Consider the following 12214-nt stretch of genomic DNA (forward strand, 5'->3'; position numbering starts at 1 on the left):
TTCCGATAGGCCCCCCGCCCGCAGACCCATTCAACCAACGGCCAGGGTTGTCGGGAAGAGGCCCTTGTCCTCATCAAAATGGGGACAAGGTGCTTTGGGGTGGGGGGGTCGCGCGGCCCCCCCTTCCCTAAGGCACCCCCCCATGTTGAGGGCACGCGGCCTGGTACGGCTCAGAAGGGAGGCGCTTGCTCATCCCCACCCCCTTTCCTGGCCAGCCGGGTAGCGTGCTCGAATAAGGGTCTGATATGGACCTAGGGGAGACACCCACGGCATTTTTTTCAGCGTAGGGATTCCCCTTTAAGACACTTCCTTCGCTGGTCCCGGCTACCTGGAGCGGGAAAAGTCAGTTCATTTCAAAAGTACAGCAGACTGGCACACACACGGCCGTACTGTCCACCGAAATGCGAGTGCGGCGGACAGATTGATGTGCAAAACTCCAATCTTAGTCCGCCGGACTTTTGGGTAAAAAAAGTCCGCTGGAGCCTACACACGGACTGACTTTTCCACCGGATTGTTTGATCGCGTGTACGCGGCATAACACACACCTATACAAGCCATTTGCAGTACATACCCGAACAAACGACTGTTCCCAAATTAGAACTGGGCAGAGTTCACAGGGTCACCTTATCCAGCAGTAGAATTTCCTCTTCCACTGGGAATGTGCTCTGTCATGTCTACTTCTATACTGTGAAACATGGGATCCTCCGGCAGGCCCGGCAAAAAGGACAGCTGGAATTAGATGGAGCTTATATCCATACCTTGCATGACCTTACTGGCAACAAGCTATGGATGAGAGCCCTGCTGTATGTTTTCTTTTAGTGAAACTGACATAAGTTGTTTGATAGGAATGCCTGTTTTGCAAATGGGGTTATAGAATTTCATGCATTTCAGAGATTTGCTGGAGGGATGGGAGTTTCATGGTGACTCCCTGGCCACTGGATATCAGGTGATCTACATTGTTACACACAGGACTTTAACAGTTTATGTATATATTTAAAACCTTTGTACTATTTGTTAATATGTTCCTTTTGCTTTCAGTTGGGCTGCTGACGTATATGAGTGAGGGTACTTGGTAGCCTTAGCTGTCCTGCTTTTGTTAATTTGAAGTATTCTTAACCAAAGTTTTTATAGTAGACAGTGATTGTATCTTTTAACTTTATGAGTGTGATACAACAGTGTGTCAATGATATGAGAGATGCATATGCACTATGGCATAGAGCTTTTATCTGAGAATGCTGACATGGTTACTGCAGTTAGTAATTCACATTGCAGCTCATTACGTGGGCTTGCCTCGATGACTTGCTGGGCTCCTGGAGGCTATGAGGCATAGGATCTCCATGGTTCACTCTAAGTGTATATTATATTTAGGCCCAGCCAGGCTAACAAGGGGCTCTGCCTGTCATTCATGCATTATCATGTGCTGTAGTCAGTAACACTTACACGAGTTCTCTCTCAGTGTGAACTTCTTTTAGGTTTTATTACATGGCCATGGAGCTTCCCTCTGTTTGATTTCTTTTTTTCTTGTTAACTAGTCCATTATAGGCTTTGGCATTACACTTAGGAGAACTCCTTTTACCAGAGGACAGCTTTTCTCTTCTTTTGTTGTTCTTGTTGGGACAGAGAGAGTGGACATTGTTTTTCTTTTTTTTATCATTTCAGTCCTCTCTGGCTTAGGGAACTGTGACATACTATGCCCACTTTTATTTTTATTTTTTACAATCCTTCTTGTTTATTTGTCATTTTCCTGGGCCTCAGCAGAGCATGAGGATTTCCCTTCCTTCTAGGGTGATTGGGAACAGTGTTTTGTTTTAATACTCAAGGAGACTAGCTCCCTGTTTACATCTTTCTTTTCTTTGTTTTCATTTTTCTTGCCCCTTCCTCCCCCCCCGAAGTCATATTGGTCCACTGACCTAATTCACCTTATGCCCTTGTTCTCTGCCTCCATGACCAAGACACAATACGAGCAGATCTTGTAGTTCATGCATTTAAATGACAATGAATTCTGTCGTCCTCGGGGTGACCATGAATACGATTGGCTCTACAAAATTCGGCCCCTCGTAAACCACTTCAACCAGCAGTTTGCAGCTTTGTTTACTCCCGATCAAGTTGTCTGCATTGATGAGCCCCTGATTACGTTTTTTGGCTGCTTGTTATTCAAACAGTATCTTCCCAGCAAGTATGCCAGATATGGGGTCAAGGTGTATAAGCTCTGTGGCAGGGCAACATACATATAGTTTTATGGTTTACGAGGGAAAAGATAGTTACATAGAGCTGGACAACTGCCCAGACTACATAGGGAGCGCTGGTAAAATTGTGTGGGACTTGGTGTCACCCTTATTTGGAAAGGGGTACCACTTGTAGAATTGGCACAAGTGGCACTGTGCGATATAATCGCTGGGGCTTACCCCAGCGGCTTGTATATTCCCATCTTAGGCTGGGGGAGAGAGCCTGCTTGATATGTAATAACTTGCTCGCTGTGAAGTGGAGAGATAATAAGAATGTTTGTTTTTGTTCTGTCTTCCCTTCACACAGACACAGTGGTCCAAATTCAAACAATGACTGGTGTTGTAAAGAAACCCTTCTGTGTCCATGAATATAACCTTAATATGGGAAGGGTGGGCCTCAACGACTGCTATAAAAAGTGTCTGTATATTTATTCCAGTTGGCTCTGCTGAATGCTTATGTGCTATAAATAGCTTCAGGATGAACTGGATCCTTCCTTAAATTCCAGGAAGAGATCATCATAGCCCTTCTGTTTTCAGACGGTGCTGTGGCCCAACTTACCAATCCAAATGCATGAGAGGCATTTTTCGTATGTCCTCCCTGGTACCCCTACTCAAAGAAATCCCCAAAGAAGATGCTGTGTCTGTAGAAAGCGTGGATATAGGCATGACACCAGCTTTTATTGTCCCTCCTGTCCTGACCAACCTGGTCTTTGCATTGGTGAATGTTTTAAATGCTAACACACACTAGTGGAGTATTAGGATTCAGCATTGCACAGTCCTAGGGCACACTTACACAGGGTCTCGAAAGATGAGTTTAGGGATTGCCCCTAATGCCCCCTCCCCCACCATCTTCCATGGTTTTTTGCAAGCTCTCCTGTCCCAACAGGAACCTTAGAATGTAGCTGGTGGTTCCGCCAGCTGACCATAGAGCTGATCGGAAACCATAATGGCTCCAATCATCTCTATGGCCTAAGAAACTGGAAGCTGCGAGCATGTCATGACTAAGGTTTTTCCGGATATAAACAGCGCCATTGGGAAATTGGGAAAGCATTTTATCACACCGATCTTTGTGTGGTCAGATGCTTTGAGGGCAGAGAAGAGATCTAGGGTGAAATTTTTTATTTTTTTTTAAAAGTACCTGTCACTACCTATTGCTATCATAGGGGATATTACATTCCCTGAGATAACAATAAAAATTATGAAAAAAATATATGAAAGAAACAGTTTAAAAATAAAATAAAAAAAGCACAATTAATAATAATAAAAAAAAAAATCACCCCTTCCCCCATGCTCTCACGCAAAGGCGAACGCAAGCTTCGGTGTGGTGTAATATGTAAACAGCAATTACACCAAGCATGTGAGGTATTACCACAAAGGTCAGATCAAGGGCAGTAATATTAGCAGTAGACTTCCTCTGTAAATCTAAAGTGGTAACCTGTAAAGCATTTTAAAGACCTTTAAGAATGTATGTAGTTTGTCACCGTTGCATGTTTGTGCACAGTTTTAAATCATGTCATGTTTGGTATCCATGTACTCAGCATAAGATCATCTTTTTTATTTCATTAAACATTTGTGCAATATAGTGTGTTTTATTGCATAAAAATTAAATAAAGTGTTTTTTTCCCCAAAAAATTGCATTTGAAAAATCGCTGCGCAAATACTGTGTGGAAAAAAATTGCAACACCCACCATTTTAATCTATAGGGCCTTTGCTTTATAAAAATATATAATGTTTGGGGGTTCAACGTAATCTTTTAGCAAAATTTTTTTTTTTCATGTAAACAAACCATGTCAGAAAGGGCTTTGTCTTCAAGTGGTTAGAAGAGAGGGTGATGTGTGACATAAGCTTCTAATAAAAATGCCAGGATAGTTCAACCCCCCCCCCCCCCATGACCCTTTTTGGAAAGTAGACACCCCAAGCTATTTGATAGGCATGTTGAGTCCATGAAATATTTTATATTTTGCCACAAGTTTTGGGAAAATTACACTTTTTTGAAGTGATTGAAAAATGACAAAAAAATAAAATACACAAAGTTATCACTAAATTATATATTGCTCAAACATGCCATGGGCATATGTGAAATGACACCCCAAAAATACATTCTGCTGCTTCTCTTGAGTAAGGGGATGCCACGTGTGTGAGGCTTTTTGAGAGCCTAGCCGTGTACAGGACCCCGAAAACCAAGCACCCCCTTCAGGCTTTCTAAAGGTGTAAAATTGTGATTTTACGCCTCACTTATCTCACTACCTATCACAGTAATGGAGGCCCTGAAATGTCCACATAGCCCAGAACCCCCCAAAATGACCCAATTTTGGAAAGTAGACACCCCAAGGTATTTGCTGAGAGGCATGGTGAGTATTTTTCAGCTCTCATTTGTTTTTGAAAATTAAGAGAAAATGTATATATTTTTTTCTTTTTAAAATTTTCAAAACTTTGTGACAAAAAGCAAAATCTGAAAAATACGCAACATGCCTCTCAGCAAATAGCTTGGGGGTGTCTACTTTCCAAAATTGTGTCATTTGGGGGGTTTGTGCTATCTTGACATTTCATGGCCTTCGAAACTGTGATAGGTAGTGAGGAGTGAATTCAAATATGCACGCCCTTAGAAATTCTGAAGGTGGTGCTTGGTTTTTGGGGTCCTGCACATGGCTAGGCTCCCAAAAAGTCTTACAGATCTGGTATTCCCATACTCAGGAGAAGCAGCATAATGTATTTTGGGGTGTAATTCCACATATAGCCATGACATATGTGAGCAATATATCATTTAGTGACAACTTTGTGTAATTTTTTTTTGTAATTTTTCAATCAATTCAATGGGCTCAACATGCCTCTCAGCAATTTCCTTGGGGTGTCCACTTTCCAAAATGGGGTAATTGGGGCGGGGGGAGTTGTACTGCTATGCCATTATAGCACCTCAAACAATGAGATAGGCAGTCATAAACCAAAAGCTGCATAAATTCCAGAAAATATACCCTAGCTTGTAGACACCTTAACTTTTGCGCAAACCAATACATATATGCTAATGCTCTGTACACGCGGTCAGACATTCCGACTACAAAATCCGTCAGATTTTTTCTGATGGATTTTGGCCCAAACTTGTCTTGCAAACAGTCGCACAAAGTTGTCGGAAAATTCAATCGTTCAGAACGCGGTGACGTAGAACACGTACGACGGGACTATAAAGAGGGCAGTAGCCAATAGCTTTAGTCTAGTAATTTATTCTTAGAATGCGTGGTACTTTGTCCATTGGAATTGTCTACACACAATCGGAATTTAAACGATCGGATTTTGTTGTCGGAAAATTTTAGATCCTGCTATCAAATTTGTGTGTTGGAAAAGGGTGGAATAAAAGGATGGAATAAAAACCTGTAAATCGTTCAGAATGGGGGGGACAGGTACTGATGCCCCTTGATGCTGTAGTGACTCTATAAACTGGTTTTAAGGCCAGAGCTTTCGGTGGGAAGGCCCGTGTGTTCCTTTGAAGTATGTGTGAGGAAGCTGACAAGAAAAGGTCCAGAAGTGCCCGTACCAAACTGTTGATATAACCCATGGGTCCTGGCATCTGGCAGCCCAGGTTGGGAAAAAAACACTTTAGCCGGGCCTCTACTGGGGGTCATCTCCGCCCCTCTGGCATCAAAAGGACTTTGTCCCCTCCTAGGGAGCATTAAAATGTGGAAGGGTGAAAATGTGAGGACAGTTGCTGATGTTGACCAATACACAAGGACACCCAGACAGGCTAAAGGACTATCATGACACTGATACACAGACCCAAGGTTTAAGATAAAAAATATACATTTTAATACAATTCAACCGAAAATAGATACAAATATATTAAAATATATCCCACATATACAAATTCCCAACAGGTACCCCCGTAGGGTTAGAGTGGAGGTGAGGTATACAGGGATCCTCTACTGGTTTCGCGGTGTACCCGCTTCTTCAGGAGGAAATCGTCTACAGGGTACAAATTACATTGAAACAAAGCATACATTTCTTTAATTAACAAATTACAGTTCAAAGTGAAGAAGGAAAGATGCTCACCCGTCTGGACACGATCAATGGCGAGAGGACTTAACAATGTTCCCCCCATGGCGGACAAGGGGGATTGCAAATGACCATCATTAATGACAGGTTACTGGGAATAATAAAAGTATGTAAAAAATAGGGGAAAAAAAAGGAAACCCCGAAAATGGGGGGAGGGAAAAGGGGAGAAAGTGCAGGGCCATGTGAAGAGGCGGGGAGGGGAGGGAAAATAATGGAAAACACATTACAAATATGTACCCTATCAACACATAACTTACCAAGCCACACCCTGGTCAGGATGAAAGCAATATATATACTTCTGATTACTTGGGCTGGATGACAATTAGAACGGTGCCAAAAAATGATTGAGTGAAAAGCCTGGTCGCAGAAAGAGGCTCCAGAGAAACTGCAGAGACCACTCAATATAGGTGGATGCAAAGGCTGATAAGCCGATATGTCCCATAGTGGTGTAACAATCTGCAGAAAACACTATAATAATCATATACTCAGAAGGAATTGGAGAAACATAGAGAGGTTAAGGGGGAGGGGGAAAGGAGGAAGGAAAATGCAACAAGCAAACAGCAAAGAATCATGCAAAGAAAGGAAACAAGACAAATTGGAAAAGCAGGAAGAGAGAGAGGAGGAAAGGAACAGAAACCAGAGCTAATAAGGGAGGCGCTGGGGAAGACCAAACACCGGCCAGATTATAACATTCACATCAGAATTGCACCGTCCATCACGTCAGCCCAGCGTGGAGAGTCACTGCTGCTCACATAGCAGACCAATAAGGGCTGCTCTAAGAGCTCCCCAACCCTGTGGGCATCAACATCCACAGCCAATCGGCAGCGTCGGACGTCACAGGGTCAGATTGCCCGCACTCCGCAGGTGCACCATTAGGTGCTGCTGTGCCAGCCGCCATGAAAAAAAAAAACCCAGACAAAAAGCCCAAGTTAATTCATGGCAAGCTGGAATAGCTCAAAGCATAGACCGGCCAGGGCAAGCACATGTCCTCCGTTAGGGAGAGTAAGTCTGTCAGATTGATCACCAGGGAGAGCAGGTCCCACATAAACACTCACAATTACAAAACATTATATAACATCAATTATACAAATATTATAAAGAACAATTAATAAAATTAGAACACAAAATAAAGAATTTTGGGGATAAAACTTCCCCAATTAATATCACCAATAATACCAAAAAAAAAATCCCCAGTCACCCAGAGGACACAACAATAGTAGTATAAATGGCATAGATTTAGGGCACCAAAAATAGGTTAGATTAGGTGGAAAAAAAACACACAGCAGAATAAATTCATAAAAAAGGTTTATAGGAAACAAACTCATTCAAGCCCAGTGGAAAGGCGGCATCGAGCCGCTCAATCCATAGTATCTCCCTCTGCAAGATTATTCAGTCCCAATCGCCCCTCCTAGGATCTTGATGGACCACCTCTAAGACAAAGAACTGAACCATGGAGATATCAAAACGATGGTAGAAACCAATATGTCTACCTATCGTAGTCAATTTGCCACTACCCGAATAATAGAGGTGATCACCTATTCTTTGCCTAAACTCTCTAATCATCTTGCCGAAGTAAAAACACTTGCATGTCATCAAATAAATCACTCCCTTGGTGCCACAGTCTGCATAAGATCGTGAAATTAAGTTCTCCCCATTCGGTAAGATGAAATGGTTACCTTCAAGAATCCAAGGGCAACGTGGGCAGTCGCCACATCTGAAAGTCCCCTTTTTCTCCCTATTTTTTTACATACTTGCTTATGTAGTAAATTAAAAAATTTCTATTATTCCCATTAACCTGTCATTAACCACTTGAGATCCGCGCTATAGCCAAATGACGGCTACAGCACGGATCTCCTTTTCCGGGACGACATCAATAGACGTAGTCCCGTGCACGAGCGCCCTGCGCGCCCCCTGAGGGGCGCACGCGGCGCGCTCTGTGATCGGCGAGTCTACGAGACTCGCCTGATCACCGATCCGTGCAAGGGGTCGATCCCGACCCCTTATCACGTGATCAGCTGTCAGCCAATGACAGCTGATCATGTGATATAACGGAGCCGGTAATCGGCTATTATTCCTCCTCGCGCTGTCAGCGCGAGGAGAAAAAAAAAGCCGATCACCGGCGGCCGTGATCGGGACATCAGTCCCGATCATGGCCAGCCCTGCCAGTGCCCACCTGCCCCTGCCAGTGCCCACCTGCCCCCTGCCAGTGCCACATTAAAAAAAGTAAGTGCCCCCCGTCAGTGCCACCCAGCAGTGCCCACAGTGCCACCCAGCAGTGCCCACAGTGCCACCCAGCAGTGCCACCCAGCAGTGCCCACAGTGCCACCCAGCAGTGCCCGCAATCTGCCTCAACAAAGGTGCTGCACCCCAGTGCCACATATCCGTGCCCATCAGTGTCATCTACCAGTGCCCAGCAGTGCCGCCCATCAGTGCCCAGCAGTGCCACCTATCAGAGCCACCTATCAGTGCCACCTATCAGTGCCCATCCGTGCCACCCATCCGTGCCACCCATCTGTACCAACCATCCATGCCACCTTATCTGTGCCCATCTTTGCCCATCAGTGCCGCCTTATCTGTGCCCATCGGTGCCGCCTTATCTGTGCCTATTAGTGCCGCCTTAACTATGCCTATCAGTGCCCACCAGTGCAGCCTATCAGTGCCCACCAATGCAGCCTATCAGTGCCCACCAATGCAGCCTATCAGTGCCCACCAATGCAGCCCATCAGTGCCCACCAGTGCAGCCTATCAGTGCCGCCTCATCAGCGCACTTCAATGAAGGAGAAAAATGACCCGTTTGCAAAATTTTATAACAAACTATTAAACATGATTTTTTTTTTTGCATCTTTTTTTGTTTGTTTAGCAAAAAATAAAACTCCCAGCTGTAATTAAATACCACCAAAAGAAAGCTCTATTTGTGGGAAAAAAATGATAACAATTTCATTTGGGTACAGTGTTGTATGCCTGCGCAATTGTCATTCAAAGTGCATCAGCGCTGAAAGCTGAAAATTGGTCTGGGACTGAGGGGGGTTTAAGTGCCCAGTAAGCAAGTGGTTAATGTTGGTCATTTGCAATCCCCCCTTGTCCGCTGTGGGGGCAACTTTGTTGAGTCCTGTTAACCCTGTAGAGGATTTCCTCCTGAAGAAGTGGGTACACAGCGAAACCGTTAGAGGATCCCTAAATACCCCACCTCAACTCTAACTCTACGGTGGTACCTGTTGGGAATTTGTGTATGTGTGGGATATTTTTTAATCTGTTTGTATCTATATTTGGTTGAATATATATATATATATATATATATATATATATATATATATATATATATATATATATATATAACAAATTCTATTCTGTTACATTGTTTTTCTATGTTATTCTTTTCTACAGTATTCTAAACTTTTCTATTCAAATTTGAATTAATTCTATACGAAATTAAAATTTCAGAAGATGGCTTCTGAAATTTGAATTTTGTATAGAATGATTTTGAATTTGAATAGAAAAGATTTTTTTCTGTTCTCTTTTTTAATATTTTCCATTTTATTCTAATCTTTTCTATTCAAATTCATTCTATCCAAAATTCCAATTTCAGAAGATGGTTTTATATATATATATATAATATTTTTTCTATGCCGGTCTATTGTTTTTCTAGGCTATTCTTTTCTATTATATTCTGTTTTATTCTAATCTTTTCTATGTGAATGCGGATCCCTTCTATACGAAATTTTAATTTCGGAAAATGCTTATATAGAAGTAGAATGAAATCGAATTCTAAGCCCTTGTACACATGGTCGGACATTCAGATGTAAAATGTCCGTTCGGACCATGTTGTCAGATAATCCGACCGTGTGTGGGCTTCATTTGACTTTTTCCGTTGGAATGTCCGATCAACAAAGTTTGAGAGCTGGATATAAAAATTTTCCGACAACATGATCCAATCGGACTTTGTCCAATCGTTTGTAGAGAATTCCGATCGGACAAAGTGCCACTCATGCTCAGATCAAATTCCCAGATCAAAGCTATTGGCTACTAGCCTGAACGTAGTCCCGTCGTAACTAAATAACGTCAACACGTTACGAACAATCAGATTTTCCGACAACTTTGTCGGATCGTGTGTATGCAACACCAGTTTCGGCCAAAATCCGTCAGAAAAAATCTGACGGATTTTGTTGTCGGAATGTCCAACTGTGTGTACAAGGGCTTATAGAAAAGACTAGAATAAGAAAAACAATAGAGCAGAATAGAAAAAAAAACATCTTCCAGAATTAGAATTTCATGCAGAATGAATTCAAATTCAAATAGAAAAGATTAGAATAGAATATATTATATTTTTCTATTCTGTTGTATTGTTTGTCTATGCTATTCTTTTTCTATTCTATTCTAATCTTTTCTATTGGAATTCGATTTCATTCTATACGAAATTAGAATTTCGCAAAATAGTTACATATAGGGGCTGATTTACGAACAGGTTGGCACATTTGCATGCACAGGAATAGTTATTGCGACCTGGTGCATACTTGAACAAATAGAAACCAGCTGGTGATGCACGGAATCGTTGTGTGCATTGGCGCAGACACATTCATAAATACAGAACAGACATCAGGCACTTGCTCATTGTAATGCTGATGATGTTAATGAGCTTTTCCTTATCACATGGAGAATATTGCTTCCAGTTTTATTCCATTCATTCACTTCTTTTTGAAACAACCTAATATTCATTCTAGAGATCTTTCTCCGATCAACAACTGTGTAAATGTTTCCTGGACTTGAATGTGAAATGTATAATTGTCAAAATGTAATTGTGCATTTTATGGTGATAGTCTATAATCATTGGTGGAACCCAAACTTCCATGAAAACATCTTCTCAATACATGTCTGTGTATTGTGCATTCTGGACAATTTTTTCCTCATACACTTTGCAAGCTGATTGGATGAGGTTGATATCCACTCAATTGAGCAATTCATTTCCCCATACACTGTGCAATCTGATTGCTGACTAAATTTAAACATCATCCAATCTGAGCAGGTTCCACACCGTATGGCCAGTTTCACTTTGGTACAGTTTAGCTCAGTAAATATGAATTTTGTCATTACGACAATGTTCAGAAATCTGATTAACCAATGTTCCAGCCCACAATAAATAATGAAGATGTGACCATGACTCACTGATTAGTACAATTAAATTGTATTTATTAATTAAAGCAGAATTGAGCAGACAGGGATGCACATGTTTAGAAAGTATGGGGACTCCAATATCCGTCGCAGACTCTTGATGAAGAGAGAAATGACTATGCACCCCCACCAGCTTCATAGAGGACATGGATGGTGAGGTTGTTGTGCTCCTTCCATGCCACATTTGGCAACATTCGGAAAGGGAGGGGAGCGGGTACCTTGATTTGTGATTGATTGATTACCGCTCCCACTTGCGATAGTCTCAGTTGGACATTCCACCCTTCCTCCTTCTCCTGCCACTGGGCCATTCACAAAGTGCCCTCTGTGCATGTGCAGTAGGGAACTGGCTTTGAAGCTGAAAGAATTCACTGCTTCTTTACCATAGCCAGCACCCAAGAGCCGATTGAAAAATTGGCTCAGGTGAGGACATCTCTGGATCCCTGGACAGGTAAGTGCCCTAATATTAAAAGACAGTAGGTGCACCATTTGTAGCTGCTGACTTTTAATTTGATCAGAGGGAGCCTGAAGTTCCACATTAAGTGATCTCGGTGGGCCATTATTTATTTTTTTTGGTAGCCTTACAACACAGTTCTTGATTATTTTTCTAAATGTAAACTGGAGTTGCAGAATTAATAATGAAAAAGTATTTTGCTTTTTTTATTTATTTATTTTTTTGGGCTTTTTTCTTCCTCAAAACATTGGAGATGGTAATACAAACATTTCATGTACAATCTGTGGCAATCTGTGGCATGTAAAGCCAAGATAACCAAAAGCAGGCA

Source organism: Lithobates pipiens, unplaced genomic scaffold, assembly GCF_037356315.1.
Source record: "Lithobates pipiens isolate NorthernLeopardFrog02 unplaced genomic scaffold, aLitPip1_a1.2 Scaffold_8, whole genome shotgun sequence".
NCBI lineage: Eukaryota > Metazoa > Chordata > Amphibia > Anura > Ranidae > Lithobates > Lithobates pipiens.